This window comes from Sorex fumeus, unplaced genomic scaffold (assembly GCF_029834395.1).
Source record: "Sorex fumeus unplaced genomic scaffold, SorFum_2.1 ptg000058l, whole genome shotgun sequence".
NCBI lineage: Eukaryota > Metazoa > Chordata > Mammalia > Eulipotyphla > Soricidae > Sorex > Sorex fumeus.
Window position 1 is genome coordinate 1288880 of NW_026606115.1, and position 16320 is coordinate 1305199.

General features: G+C 40.9%; 1 protein-coding gene across 1 annotated transcript in view; it reads left to right on the plus strand.

Annotated features, from left to right (window-relative positions):
- LOC130034103 (A-kinase anchor protein 17B-like) overlaps positions 1-16320 on the plus strand; it is a 28590-nt gene that overhangs the window by 4049 nt on the left and 8221 nt on the right. The window contains exon 2 of the mRNA XM_056125680.1: positions 1775-1827. The gene's annotated coding sequence lies outside the window, so the exon portion shown is untranslated. The remainder of the gene's footprint in view (positions 1-1774; positions 1828-16320) is intronic.

Genomic DNA, 16320 nt, shown 5'->3' on the forward strand with positions numbered 1-16320 from the left:
CAGTTAATAATGTTACATAACGGGGCCGGAGGAATAGTATAGTGGGTAGGGCATTTGCCTTGTGTGTGGCCAAGCCAGGTTCAATAACTGGCACCTAATATAGTCTCTGGCCCACCAGAAGTAATTTCTGAGAGCATAGCTAGGAATAAACCCTGAGCACCACCAGGTGTGGCCCCAAAACCAAAGCATTTTTTAAAATAACGTTACAGCATGTTTTAAAAATAATGTTACATACTTGGAGGAAATGAGTATTTTGAGTGATAAAATACAGCATGAAATAAAATTTAATTGAAAGGAAGCATTCATGAGATGGGAACCCAAGTCTTTGTAAAGGGAATATTTTTGTTTGTTTGTGGTTTGGGAGTCACACCTGAGGATGCTCAGCAGTTATTCATGGCTCTGCCCTCAGGAATTACTCCTTGTGGTGCTCAGGGGACCATCCCCCTCCCCAACCTGCCTCTATGGCTCTATGTCAGGCACTTTCCTTCTCTCTTTCTCTCCCTACCTCTCTCTCCCTTCTTCTAGGGCTCCAGGTTGGACCTCATGTCCTATGGCCTCTAGAGTACAGCTGGATATAACCTTGATGCTCCTGGAGATAACCCTGATGGGGCCAACCCACATATGTACACACACAAAGAGATTAGAAATAACTACCTAAAAAGTAGCAGATTAAACTATTGATCTTGGGCCCAGAGAGAGCTAGCAAAATTGGATGAGCACATGCAAAGCATGCAGAGGTTCTGAATTTGGTCCTGACATTGCATGGTCCCTGAGCAGTTCCAGGATTAGTCTCCAAGCACCACTGAGTCTTGACCTCCCCCCCAAAAAAAACAATAATAGGGGCTGGAGTGATAGCACAGCTCGTAAGGTGTATGCCTTGCACGTGGCCAACCCGGGTTCAATTCCCAGCATCCCATATGGACCCCAAGCACCGCCAGGAGTAATTCCATAATTCCTGAGTGCATGAGCCAGGAGTAACCCCTGTGCATCGCCGGGTGTGACCCAAAAAGAAAAAAAATAATAAAAGGCTAAAAATGCTAACCTGGGGGCTGGAGCAACAGCATAGCAGGTACGGCATTTGCCTCGCACACGGCCAACCCAGGTTCGATTCCCAGCATCCCATATGGTCCCCCAAGCACTGCCAGTAGTAATTCCTGAGTGCATGAGCCAGGAGTAGCCCCTGTGCATCGCTGGGTGTGACCCAAAAAGCAAAAATAATTTCAATAGTACAGGGGTTAAGGTACTTGCCTTTCTTGCCTCCAACTCTAGTTTGATTACCCACACCTGATATCCCCTGAGCCCAAACCAGGAGTGATCTCTGAGAACAAAGTAAGCCCTGAATACCTATGGGTATGGCCCAAAAACTAAAAGAAAAAGTGATAATCTGTATTCCCCTGGAAGAATTTCATAGATATTAGATGGTAGAATCAGCCATTTCAGTATTGGCATTTGGGGTGCAGAGTTCCTCATTGTGCAGATCTATCCATTCAAGTGCAGTGTATGACAATACCCACTCCCACCCCCATGGCAGTGATGTCCTCTTCCAACCCTCTTAATTGTGACAAAACAATCAACTGTTCCTGGACCTGTCCTGATACTCTGGCACACTCGCAAAGCGCTGAAGCAGATTCTCAGAAATTCTACCACTGACTCACAGTGAGTGTGGAAAACTGGATCACTCCTCTGCTACCCAAAGTAACCAAGGCTTCCAATGGCAGGCACCATTTTCTGCCTCAGAATCCAAGTAATTGTCTTCATTTCTGTCTCTTCCCAGACTCAGTTCATTGAGAGTGACTCATTGCAGTAGCCCTCAGAAGATTTTGCTCGGTAGGTACCTCAATTGGTCCCAAAATTCACTGATTTAATATGAATAGCTCATGTGCCTGAAACAACAAACAAGTCTACATTATCATTTCACTCCGTTTTATGGGTCTTTTCCTTTTACTTCTTTTTTTCTTTTTTTTGTGTTTGAACCACACCTGGAGATGTTCAGGGGTTACTCCTGGCTCTGCACTCAGAAATCACTCCTGGTGGTGCTCAGAGAATCATCTGCTGTGCAGGTGCAGCTGGAGAGAGATTCAGGATGGAACAAAAACGTGAAGTCAAAAGAACTTGCTGAAAGACTCTCAGAAAAGAAGGAAGATTATTTGAACCTGAACATCTGGGTGGAGGGTGACCCTTTTTAGGAAAATGGGATCACTGAATGGGATCAAAGAGCAAGTCAGCGGGGCTAGAGCGATAGCACAGTGGATAGGGCATTTGCCTTGCACGTGGCTGACCCAGGTTCAATTCTCAGCATACCATATAGTCCCCCGAGCACCGCCAGGAGTAATTCCTGAGTTCAGAGCCAGGAGTGACGCCTGAGCATCGCCAGATGTGACTCCAAAAAAAAAAAAGCAGAAAAAAAGAACAAGTCGGAGGAGGAAGACAGGTTTGGAGGTAAAAATGAAAAGTTTAGGAATTCATTTATTTGGGTTTGGGGGCGATAGCTAGGGCTTCTGGGAGGCTTTTGGTGCTCAGGGGACTACACAATGCTGGGGATCAAAGATGGATGTCCTGCATGCAAAACTTGCTCTCCAGCTTGTTGAGCTATCTGTCTAGCCCTGAGAGTTTGGGGATTTAGTGACTGGCGGGTCTATCATGTTTCTCTTCCAAAGATTCCAGCTTGTAATATTGGGATGTGCTTGAAATATCACTGTGGAGACATGGACAAGGTAGTTGAATATCAGAGGGAAGGTTGGCTCAGGCTTTGACCTGTATTCCAGTAAATACAAATGAAAGTTATTTTGTTGGCACTATATACTAATTAAGTAGCAGAAATTTTGAAAAAAGAAATGATAATGGTCCAAAATGAGCAGCTCTGCCCACGTGTAAACAATGCTGATGGCTAGCTAAATGATCTTCCAGGAGATCAACTTTACAATATCTAATGAGCCACGCATTCTTATCCATTGGCATAGTAATATACTTTGAGGAAATAGAATTTTTATTTTAAATTAAGGACTGTGCAGAGATTTTTATCACAATGTTCTTTTTCATCCTAGTAGAATAGAAGTACTCTGGGGAAGAGCATTGCTCTTTTTTTAAAATATTTATTTATTGAATCAATGTGGGAAAAGTTACAAAGCTTTCAGGTTTAAGTCTCGGTCATACAATCATCAAACACCTTTCCTTCACCAGTACTCATTTTTCACCACCAAGAACCCCAATATACCCCCTCCCACCCTTCCCAATGCCTGTGAGGCAGATGAATTCTACTTTCTATATACTTTGATTACATTCATTATTTCGACAAAAGATGCAACATTATTGTTTAGAGTTTCCACCCAACAATCAGAACTGCTGAAAAGGCATTGTGAAATAATTTGTTTTCTATAGCTGGTTATGAGAACCAAATGATGTCGCACGACCACAATAGCAGCAGCACGATTTTGGATTTCTGATATTTTACTTATTAAGTCTGGAGGAATTTCTTCCAAGAGCCAGATAGTTATGAGATTGGTTTCTGTGGCTCTGGAGCCATGGTCGTGCCGGAGAGCCGCTTGTGGGGTGCAACTCGTGACCTCGGTAGGGCGTGAAGGACGATGATCATTGCTTTTAAAAATTAATCATTGGAAAATGTAAATCCTCAGGGGAGGGAATGTCTAACCAAATATGTATAAAGACACTATAGAATTTCATCATAAATCAGCTATAGGCATGGCAACAGGAATGTGACTTGACCATATCAATATCTGAAATTGTTATTAAACAGATGCAAAAAGCCAACATTATGGGCCCATAAGGACAAGCATGTTGTTTCTCCCAAAACTTCAATATTTCCTTTTTTTCTTTTTTTGTTTAGCCCTGGCATTGCTTTTTAAAAAATGCTTTGAAAGTTACTGAATCACCATGAATTACAAAGTTATTCAGGATTTAGTTTCAGGCATACAGGATCAAGCACATAGCCCTTTCCCCGTGTCCCTTTCCCTCCACCAATGTTTCCAGTTTCCCTCATGTCCCCTAGCCTGCCTCTATGGCAAACATTTTTTCTTTTTTTCCTTTTAGGCACTGTAGTTGCTGAAAGCTTAGCATGGATATCACTTTCCCTCCTTTTAGCACCCAGTTCTCATCCAGATTGAATACTTCCCTCTATCATTGTATGGCTTTTAACTGTGAACCTCTGTCTCAGGCAGATTACCCATCAGAACATTGCCGCACAGCAGTCTGTCGTGGAGAGTTGAAAACAAAGCTCCTCCAAATGTTCCCACCACTGATTTTGCAATAAGGTATTGGGTAATAGATAGTTTGTGAGGACTTGTATTCAAATAAGTTTACTTTGGGATTTTAGAAACATTGGGAAATACTGCTGCTCTCAGAAACTGCTGAGTAATGCACACTCCTATGTAAAGGCTGATTCCTCCTGTAGGTGGCAACTGTGAGCAGGAACCTTGCCATTGTCGGTCATTTTCTGATGGTGAAAATAAAATACTGAAGACTCCGAGATGTATATTTCCCCGAAATTGGAACAAGTGAGGCAAAAGTGCAGAAGTACGAGGTATTTAGTCACCTGGTCATTTTAAATCCTGATTGCTTCTTTAGAGGGAAGAAGAGAAAGCATAAGTCTCATAGCATTATAATAAACTGCTGCAAGTTAGAGTAAAAGAAGCAATATTCCACGGGACAGATAGATTGCTCCATAGGTGGACAAGGCTGCCTCATGAGCAAAGGGGAGAAGGCAGCTGGAATAGAGAAGGGATCACCAAGAAAAAGATGGCTGGAGGAATCAGTCGGGATGGGAGATGTGTGTAGAAAGTAGATAAAGGACCAAACATGATAACCTCTCAGGGTCTGTATTGCAAACCATAATGCCCAAAAGTAGAGAGAGATCATGGGGAATCATGTCTGCCATGGAGGCAGAAGGAGGGAGGGAAAAAGGGAGGTATACCAGGGATATTGGTGGTGGGGAATGTGCACTGGTGGAGGGACAGGTGTTTGGTCATTGTGTGATTGTAACCCAAACATGAAAGCTTATAACTATCTCACGGTGATTCAATAGAATTTTAAAAAAGCAGTATTCCTGAGAGGAAGGGTCTGGAGAGAGAAGACTTCTACAAGAGAAAAATTTCTGGTGTTACCAAAAGCACAAAGGCCAAAAGAGTGACCTGACAGATCCATTAACTACTTTGTTCATATTTGAAAAATGAGTTTCCTCCCTTGCGAGTCCTTACTAACCTACAGAGTTATAATAATCATATTGGCAGCAAAAGGCCTATCCAAAGCCTCCTATTATTAAGTCACTGTATTTTTTTCCAGTCTTGAGCCACATTCAGCAGTGCTCAGAGGCTACTCCCAGCTTGGTTCTTGGAGCTACTCCCAGCTCGGTCCTCCCAGCTCAGTACTTGGAGGTCACTTCCTGGTGGGGTTTAGGAAACGGAACATTGGCATCCTGCATGCAAAGCATGTGCTCCAACCCATTGAGTTATCTCCCTGGTTCCTAAATTACTATATTTTTGTTAATCTCAGAAACACTGCTTTCACAAAAATAATCCCATAAAGTAGATGTTAGTATGTTCTTTTAAAACTTAGCATCTTATTTTTATTTTATTTTTTTTTTGTTTGAGGAGCACATCCAGCAATGCTCAGAGGTTACTGCTGGCTCTACACTCAGAAACTATTTCTGGTGGTGCTTGAGGACAATATAGGAAGCCAGGGATCAAACACTTGTTGGCTACATGGATGACAAGCACCATACCTACTGCACTACTGCTCCTGCCCCCTAAAACTTAGCATTTTAAATGGTTTCTCCACCCCTTTAAGGATGATTTAACATTTTTTCAAGTCTTGAAAGAAATATCTTTATGATTTACTATTAATAACTGTTTGATTTATATGCCTATTTTAACTTGTTACCTATTTTATATACCTTTCTACCTGGGCTCACATAAAAAAAATTTGGTGAAAAGGGGTTGCAAGTGGACAAAGTTTAAGATACCCTCCTCTAGAGGCCAGGAGCAGTAGTGAGGTTAGGGTATGCCTTGGTTAGGGTATGCCTTTCAGAAAGTTGCCCCTGGTTCAATATCTGACACTACATAGTTCCTCAGCACTGCTGGGTGAGAGCCTCCCCCACCCCCAGCACTGTTGGAGTGACCCAGTTCATCCCTGACACTACAGTCCCTGAGCAACATGGCATACTAGGGTCCTCATATTTAACCTCTAATTGAGTTGGGGTTTTTTGTTGTTGCTGCTGTTGTTGTTTTGGGGCCACACCTGACAGTTCTCTGGGCTTACTCCTGGCTCTGCACTTAGGACTTAACACCTGGCGGGTTTTTGGGAGACCATATGGGATGTTAGGGGTCAAACCCGGATCATCAGCGTACACAGCAAGCACCATACTCACTGAACTATCTTTGAATGCACAAAGCTTGGGAGGCCCCTCTCAAGAAGCCTCGCTTTAATATAGGTAAACAAAGCCTACAAATTAAGTTGCCAAAGAGGCAAACTTGAATCTAGTTTTTTTCCCTGGTGCTCTGGACTTATTCCTGGCTATCTGCTCAGGGATCATTTTTTAAATTAGTGAATCACCATGAGGTACAGTTACAGGCTTACCAACTTTCGTGCTTGTGTTTCAGTCATACAATGATCGAGTACCCTCCCTCCACCAGTGCCCATTTCCCACCACCATTGGTCCCAGCATCCCTCCCACCACCCTCACCCCATCCCCTCCACCCTACCTCATCAGGGATCATTCTTGAAGGGGACCTGGGAACCCTATGTGGTGTCAGAGATCGAACAGGATTAGACAGAGTTAGTGCTTTAATGCAAGCCCACAATGACTAACTTTAATGTTACAAAGCCCAGAGAAAAAAACACAAGGGAGCAGCAGGAGCCAGATATGTGCTCTGTGGTAGAGAACTTCTTGCTGGTGTGAGGCCTTGGGTTCCAACCACTGCAAAAAAAAAGCCTAGTGAGATTTAGAAAGGCAGCCAAGATCTACTCCAAAAGAAAATATTGAGTTGTACAAATAGTCCTTTATTTTCCACTGTTTTAATAAAAACATGCCTCATTCAAATGGCCTTGTTAGCAGTCTGCCAGTAAAATATTTTGGAGAGTATAAAAGCAAGCAAGACTGAATGATGGATTCTTTTCCTTGTAACTGAATTGCTTTTAGAGTTTCTGAGTTATCTTTTCGATCTAAGCTGAGAGGTATCAGAGGAATCTATCTAATGTCTTCTGAAGTGAAAGGAAACCTGGGAATTATTTGAATGCAGAGCCCACGTAATTGATTCCATTTTCCACTTTAGATTAAAACATGCACTTTAGCACCAGAGATATTAAGTGGTTAAGTGCTGGCCTTGCACATAGCCAATCCTGCTTTAACCCCCAGCAACACATATGGTCCCAAAGCACCTCTAGGAGGAGCTTCTGAGCACTACAGGATGCGATGTCCAAATCCAACCCCAAATAAATAAATTAATTAAATGCACTTTATTTTTTTTAATTTTTTTTATTAAAAATTTTTTAATAGTGAGACATAATGAGGTACAGTTGCAGACTTACACATCTTTGTGCTTGGGTTTCAATCATACAATGATCAAATACCCATCCCTCCACCAGTGCCCATTTCCCACCACCACGGATCCCAGTATCCCTCCCACCGCCCATCCTACCCATCCCACCCTATCTCTGTGGCAGGGCATTCCCCTCTGTTCTCTCTCTCTCCTTTTGGGTGTTGTGGTTTGCAAAAGAAACATTGAGTGGCAATCATGTTTGGTCTATAGTCTACTTTCAGCATGCTTCTCGCATCCTGGGAAGATCCTCCCAACAACTTTATTTGGTGTTCCCCTCTTTATCTGAGCTCCCTTTTCCCCTAGTATGTGTGGTTGGCCTCCAGGTCATGGAGTAAAATTCCTGGTACTAATCTCGGCCATTCTTGGGTGTTAGTTTCCTATTTTGTTACTTTATGTTCCCCAGATGAATGCAATCTTTCTATGTCTATCCCTTTCTTTCTGAGTCATTTCGCTTAACATGATACTTTCCATGTAGTACCACTTGTATGTAAATTTCGTGACTTCGTCTTTTCTAACAGCTACATAGTACTCCATTGTGTAAATGTACCAAAGTTTCTTTAACCAGTCATCTGTTCTCGGGCACTTGGGTTTTTTCCAGATTCTGGCTATTGTAAAGAGTGCTGCAATAAACAGACAATTGCAGGTGTCACTTCGACTATACTTTTTTGCCTCTCTGGGATATATTCCCAGGAGTGGTATTGCTGGATCAAATGGGAGCTCAATTTCTAATTTTTTGAGAGTCATCCATACTGTTTTCCAAGAGGGCTGAACCAGTCGGCATTCCCACCAACAGTGAAGGAGTGTCCCTTTCTTACCACATCCGCGCCAACACCGGTTGCTTTTGTTCTTGTGGATATGGGCCAGTCTCTGCGGTGTGAAGTGATATCTCATTGTGGTTTTGATCTGCATCTCCCTGATGACTAATGATGTGGAACATTTTCTCATGTGCCTTTTAGCCATTCGGATTTCTTCTTTGTGAAAGTTTCTATTCATTTCATCTCCCCATTTTTTGATGGGGTTGAATGTTTTCTTTTTGTGGAGTTCAACCAGTACTTTGTATATCCTTGAAATTAACCCCTTATCAGATGTGTAGTTGGCAAATATCCTTTCCCATTTTGTAGACTGTCTTTGTATTTTGGTCACTGTTTCTTTTGAGGTGCAGAAGCTTCTTAGTTTAAGATAGTCCCATTTGTCTATCTCTGTTTTCACTTGCTTGGCCAGCGGTGTGACGTCTTTGAAGACACCATTAGCTTCTATGTCATGAAGGGTTTTGCCAACTTCTTCCTCAATGTAGCTTATAGATTTCGGTCTGATGTTGAGGTCTTTAATCCACTTAGATCTTACTTTTGTACATGGAGTTAGGCAGAGATCTGAGCCCATTTTTTTTTGCATGTAGCCATCCAGTTAATAAAACATGCACTTTAGATAGAAAATTGGCTCCATGGTAAAGTGCATGCTTTGCATTCTTGAGACCACCACTGCATGAAACAGACAAACAAAAATACAAATACTTTAGATTTGTGAGGATAGTTCTCTATCATTACACAGTCAAGGTTGCTACTAGGTTTAGAAGAAAGGAAGAGGAGGTGAACAGATGACTAGAGAAAGTAGCCACATTCTATGCAACTCTGCTAGAAATGTTCTGGCATTGGGAATATGTTAAGTGACATGCTTTGATAAAGTTATGTATACAAGATACTGCTGGAATGCATTGCATGTAAACAAGGCTGAATAACTGTAATTCTTTAAAGCCAGAGTAGTTCTCACTTGCTTCTGCAAAAGTGTTTCCATGAGTGCTGCTTTTATTTATTTTTATTTTATTTTGGTTTGGGGACTACATACTGTGGTGCTCAGGGCTTATTCCTGGCTCTGCACTCAGGGATCATTCCTGGTGGTGCTCAGAGGACCCTATGAACTTCCTGGGATTGAATCCAGGGCACCAGCATGCAAGGCAAGTGTCCTATACTTTGTATGGTTGGGCTTTGGCCCAGTGAGTGCTGATTTTAATCACAAAGTAATAAGAAAGACACAAGTTAGAGGAAGAGGTTGTATGGGAGCACACTGGAACATGAGAATAGTTTAAAATATTTATTAAATTAAATTTTTGATGACTTATGGAAAACATAGTTTTGAAATTCTTTGCTATCAGTATTTATTTTATCCTAGGATTTTTGTTGAGGAAAGCTTTGTTGAGGAAATTAACTGATGCATATGACATTGACTGGTGAAATGATGAGAAAATCTTGTACAAATTTTGCCATTACTCTCCAGTAAAGCACACACATTAAAAACAAATCTTAGAGGGCTAACTTGATTGCTCTAAAAATACATAACGGTGGTTAGGAAAATTGGAAATAATGGTGATGGGAAGGTGCAATGGTGATGGGATTGGTGTTGGAATATTGATTGTAATAAATCAACATAAAAAACTTTATAAAAAATAAATACATTTAAAAATTCAAAAAGAAGAAAATCCATTATAGCATCATTTCAACAATGCTACTTCATATGGGCTAGAGCGATAGCACAGCGGTAGGGCGTTTGCCTTGCACGCAGCCAACATGGCCAACCCGAGTTCGATTCCTCTGCCCCTATCGGAGAGCCCGGCAAGCTACCGAGAGTATCTCGCCTGCATGGCAGAGCCTGGCAAGCTCCCCGTGACGCATTCGATATGCCAGACACAGTAACAACAAAGTCTCCAATGGAGACGTTACTGGGCCCGCTCGAGCAAATCGATGATCAACGGGAGGGCCTTTATTTTATGGTAGATATATTTAATTAATACAATAAATTAATATAAATATCTTATATCTATGCATAAACACAATACTCCATCATACATTCCATTTAAAATAGATCAGGGTCAGGGCAATAGTATAATGGGTAGAAAACTTACCTTGCATGCGGTCGACCTAGGTTCAATCCCTGGCATCCCATATGGTCCTCAGAGCACCACTAGGATAGTTCTTAAGTGCAGAGTCAAGAGTAACTCCTGAGCACTGTTGGATGTGGCACAACTCCCCCCCCAAATAATTAATTTTGGCCTACATTTGTGTTTGAAACATGTTTACAAACAGGAATTGCATGGGGAGAAAAAAACATTTTAAGCCCATATTTAAGGGAAAAGTAGAACCTTTTCCACTTTAACCAGATTTAAGGATTAGCACATGTTTGCTAGTTGCAGAACTATCAAAATTTAAAAAAAGAAAGCACCTGTTAAAGTTGATTATTGGCTGTGACTATGAATATTTTTCCAGAAGCATCTGTCTGTTTTAGTTATAAAATAAATCAGTTATGACTTAAACAGTCTGCAGCTAGATCAGTGGTTGCATGGGGGAGGGGAGGTTAACAAGGGGGTTTTAGAAAACTCTTGGAGATGAAAGATACTGAGGGTCTCCGAAGCAGTACTCAGGGGGTCTGGGGTCACTCTTTACAATGCTTTACAATGGGCTACCAGAGCTATCCTGGGAACCATAAAAAGCCAGCTTTCAAACTAGGGTTTCTATACAAGGCAGATACTCTAGCCCTTGAGCCATCTTCCCAACCCCTCTGCATCTTGAGGTTGGTGTTAGTTTTACATGTGTATCTGCACAGGTCAGAAGTTAGCAAAATGTACACTTTAGGTACATCTGCAACCTAGTGTGCTATAAAAGGTGGTTTGTAGTATATAGATTATGAACCAATAAATCAGATTTGTAAAACACCTTTGCAGCCGCTGGAGTGGCAAGCACTGAGGTGGCCAAGTGGTACTATTTTGATATTCCAGGCTTCAGCTATGACTCACAAATGTTGCTTTTGGGTCCTCAGATGGATGCCCATGGACATTGATAGGGAGGGAAGGCAGATTTGGCTGTGGTGTGTGTGTGTGGGGGGGAATCACATTGTAATAATTATTGGATTTGTAATACTCTGTTTGACCTTGAGTAAGTTGTTATCAGCAGTTGTGAGATGCCTCGTGTTAATGGTTTATTATCACTGAGCTGTTCCTTTTTTTTTTTTTTGGTTTTTGGGTCACACCGGCGATGCTCAGGGGTTACTCCTGGCTCATGCACTCAGGAATTGCTCCTGGCGGTGCTTGGGGGACCATATGGGGTGCTGAGAATCGAACCTGTGTCGGTCATGTTGGCTGCGTGCAAGGCAAACACCCTACCCGCTGTGCTATCGGTCCAGCCCCGAGCTGTTCCTTTTTAATTCAAAAAGATAGCATACAACTAACTAGTGCTTCTTGTAAACATTCAAAGATGAAAAGAAGAAGTCTACAAAGTAAAAAGGAAAGTCATTTTTTCTCCTCTACTGCAGTCCATTTTAAATTGGACATTTTACATTTTTGAAAATATTCTTAACAATTTAGCAGCCACCTTTTCAGACTGTATATAAAGAAGGGTCATGTGTGGTGCGAGTTTATTTTATAGCTTTTACTAATTTATGATGTCATTTTTTGCAGAACAAAATCAGGCTGCACGTTTTAATTCTGCTGCTTGATTTTTATTTTTCCTTAAAAATATGGGCGGGGTGAGAGACAGTATAGGAATTAAGGTGTTTGCCTTTCACATGGCTTACTCTGGTTCGATCCTGCATAGGATCCCCCAAGCATTGCCAGGAGTGACCCTTGAGAGCCAGGAGTAAGCCCTGAGCACAATCAGATATGGCTCAGTCCACTCCAAAATAACAAAAGAAAAATATCAATAAGGGCTGGGAGTGTGTTTCAATAGTAGAGTAGAAAACTTGCATACATGAAGCCCTGGCTCAATTCTAGTACTGTAAAACTGTTGCTCAGTCTCTCAGTCACTTGTGTCTGATATCACTTATATCTATCACCTGTCCATCCATCACCTATCATTTATATATACATATATGTCTGTTGATCTGTCTTCTATGATATCTATATCTGTCTCTTTATCATCTATTTTCTGTGGCTCTACCATTTATCCTTTATCACCTGCATATCATCTAGCATGTCTGTCCATCACCTATCTCTGTCATCTGTCTTTTCATCATCTACTCTATCATAATCTATTATCTGTCTGTAATCTGTATGTCTATCTATCCTATAAATTTATTTACTCTCAATCATTTATAACCTACCTGTCAATATATCTATGTGCCTACTATCTGTCTCTAATATATATATCTAATATATATAATATAATATGTGTCTCTAATATATATATGTGCCTATTATCTGTCTCTAATATCAATCATCTGACATTCCATCTAACTTTCTATCTATACATATGTTATCAACTTGTCACCTATAATCATCTGTCATCTACCAGTCACCTAATATCTTTCATCTATCTCCCTATATATATTAGTATATCTGTCTGTTCATCTATAATCTTTGTATATGTCTAGCTATATCATCTATCATCTTTTTCTTTACCAACTGTCTTTTGCTGTATATCTGTCATCAGTCTCTCATCTATCTGCTTACCAGTTGGTCTATCCATTTTCTCTGTTTACTTTCAATCTCCATCACTTGTCAACCTGTGTGTTTGTTATTCTATCTAATATCTAATGTCTATCATCTGTTTCTCATATAACTGCATACATATGCCTTTCTATCAATATATTATAATCCATGTATCTATATTTTGATGTATCTATATGTATCTATCCTTCATATTTTTAGTAAAACAAATAGTCTTATTAAAAGAAATTTAGAGATGTGATAGGAGAGAAAGAGAGATACATGTTCAAAAGAGAGCACGGGGCTTTGGCATATTGGAAAAAGCATAAGAAAGAGAAATATGTGTTTGTTCAAGAGAGAAGTAGGAAGAGCAGATAATGGTTTTTGGGAAAAATTCATACACAATTTCTCCAAATTGTCTTAGCCTGGAATTCTCTGCCTACATGAAAAACACACAGCAGAAATGCTATTTGTGCTTCTATGTTTATTATTGTCATGCTTTAGAATAGCTTCCCCCCTTCAGTTCTCCCTGTTTTTGCTCTGATGATCAGAGATTGCACACATGTAGTTGTGATATGCTGTCCAGTAGGGCCACATCTTTTGGTGCTTGGGACCTACCAGAACTAAAGCATATGGGGCTCAGGGATCCACAAGATTCTGAGGGGTCTGTAGGTAGCATTCCACCTGACAGTGCTTGGGGTGTGGTTAGGTACCCTTTGCTCACTGAGAACATCTTGCTGACTACTGTAGTTACCTGATGTATTCATCTAAGTTGAAATTTCTATCTTTTAGTTTTGGTATGAGACGGACATAGTAGCTAGTTTTTTCTTGATTTCTTTGTTAATTTGGTTTTTGTGTCACACCCAGTTATTCAGGGCTTCCTCTTGGCTCTGTGGTGCCGGGCACTGAGCCTAGTACTGCAGCATGCATGGCAAACGCCCTATACACTGAACTGTCTTTCTGGACCAGCAGCTAGTTTTTTTTTTATCTTTTTATTAAGGTACTATGATGTCTAAAGTTATTCATAGTTTTAAAAATATTCCCCAAATGCAGTACATCAAACAAAATAGTCTTTGACTCAGATGCCACGCCACTGGCCGAGCAAGTGAAAACAGAGATAAATAAATGGGACTATCTTAAACTAAGAAGCTTCTGCACCTCCAAAGAAACAGTGACCAAAATACAAAGACAGTCTACAGAATGGGAAAGGATATTCACCGAATACACATCTGACAAGGGGTTGATATCCAGGATATACAAAATACTGGTTAAACTCCACAAGAAGAAAACATCCAACCCCATCCAAAAATGGGGCAATGAAATGAACAGAAACTTTCTCAAAGAAGAAATCCGAATGGCAAAAAAGCACATGAGAAAATGCTCTACATCATTAATCATCAGGGAGATGCAGATCAAAACCACAATGAGATACCATCTCACACCTCAGAGACTGGCCCACATTCAAAAGAACAAAAGCAACCGATGCTGGCGTGGATGTGGCGAGAAAGGGACACTCCTTCACTGTTGGTGGGAATGTCCACTGGTTCAGCCCTTCTGGAAAACAGTATGGACGATTCTCAAAAAATTAGAAATTGAGCTCCCATTTGACCCAGCAATACCACTCCTGGGAATATATCCCAGAGAGGCAAAAATGTATAGTCGAAGTGACATCTGCACTTGTTTGTTCATTGCAGCCCTCTTTACAATAGCCAGAAACTGGAAGAAACCTGAATGCCCAAGAACAGATGACTGGTTAAAGAAACTTTGGTACATCTACACAATGGAGTACTATGTAGCTCTTAGAAAAGATGAAGTCATGAAATTTACATACAAGTGGTACAATATGGAAAGTATCATGCTAAGCGAAATGAGTCAGAAAGAGAGGGATAGACATAGAAAGATTGCATTCATCTGGGGGATATAAAGTAACAAAGTATGAGATTAATACCCAAGAATAGCTGAGATCAGCACCAGGAGGATTACTCCATAACTTAGAGGCCAGCCGGGTATCCTAGAGGAAAGGGCTATTCAGATAGAGAAGGGAGCACCAAATAAAGGATGTTTGGAGGATCCTCCCAGGAGGGGAGATGCATGTCGAAAGTAGACTATGGACTGAACATGTTTGCCACTCAATGCCTCTTTTGCAGACCACAACACCCAAAAGGAGAGAGAGAACACAGGGGATTGCCCTGCCACAGAGACGGGGGGATGGGGGGATGGGGGTGGGAGGGATATTATCCATGGTGGTGGAAAATGGGCACTGGTGGAGGGATGGGTATCTGATCATTGTATAATTGAAACCAAAGCACAAAAAATTGTAAATCTACAACTTTAAAAAAATAAAATAAAATAAAGGGGGAAAAAAAAAAGGAAAAAAAAAAATAGTCTTTGACTCATTTCTTTTCAAATTATATTAGAACATTTTATTACATTTCAGGAAAGCAGGGAGGGAGGATCTGGGTGCATTATAGAAATCGGTTTCATTGGGTAGCAATTGCCTATGGGAGCACAAAAGACATCTACTTAATCTCCAAAAAGGTGATAATTTTATTTGTGAATTTAATCTCAAGTAGAAGAAATTAAAGTCAGATAACATCTATTTTGATTGGTCATACTTTGAACTGACTGAAAACAAATCTATTGAAAGTTTTATTTAATCAGTGAAACCTTTTGTTAAAACTGCTTGACAAAGAATCTGAGCAATAATACAGCAGGAAGGGCATTTGCTTTGCACATGGCCAATCAATCTTCTATCCCCGGCACCCCATATGATCCCCCAAGCCCACTAGTAAGTGCAGAGTCAGGGGTAATCCCTGAGCACTGCCAGGTGATCCCCAAATTAAAAACAAATAAATAACTGCTTGACAGAAACACAGTACAGTTTCTGAATGAGTCATTTGTTTTCCTGAATCTGTCTCTATTTCCCCAACTACAAAACAGCACATTGCTACACACAGGTTGTTTCACAACTCCAATGAAATAAGGACTACTACACCAATAAATAATTCTCATAGCTTTTGTTTCTTGAGAACTTTTTTTTTGCTTTTGGGTCACACCTGGCAATGCACAGGGGTTACTCCTGGCTCTGCACTCAGGAACTACTCCTGGTGGTGCTCAGGGGACCATCTGGGATGCTGGGAATCGAACACAGGTCAGCCATGTGCAAGAAAAACACCCTATCTGCTGTGCTATCATTACAGACCAAGAGAACTTTTGTATACAAGACACTGTTCTAGGAATCCCATGTCTATGTGCTAATTCAATGCTTTCAGAAATCCTACCATATATTCAAAAGCACATGAAACAAATGTAAACTATTATCTTGATTCTCCCATAGGATACTTTCTCAAGTCAGGTGAG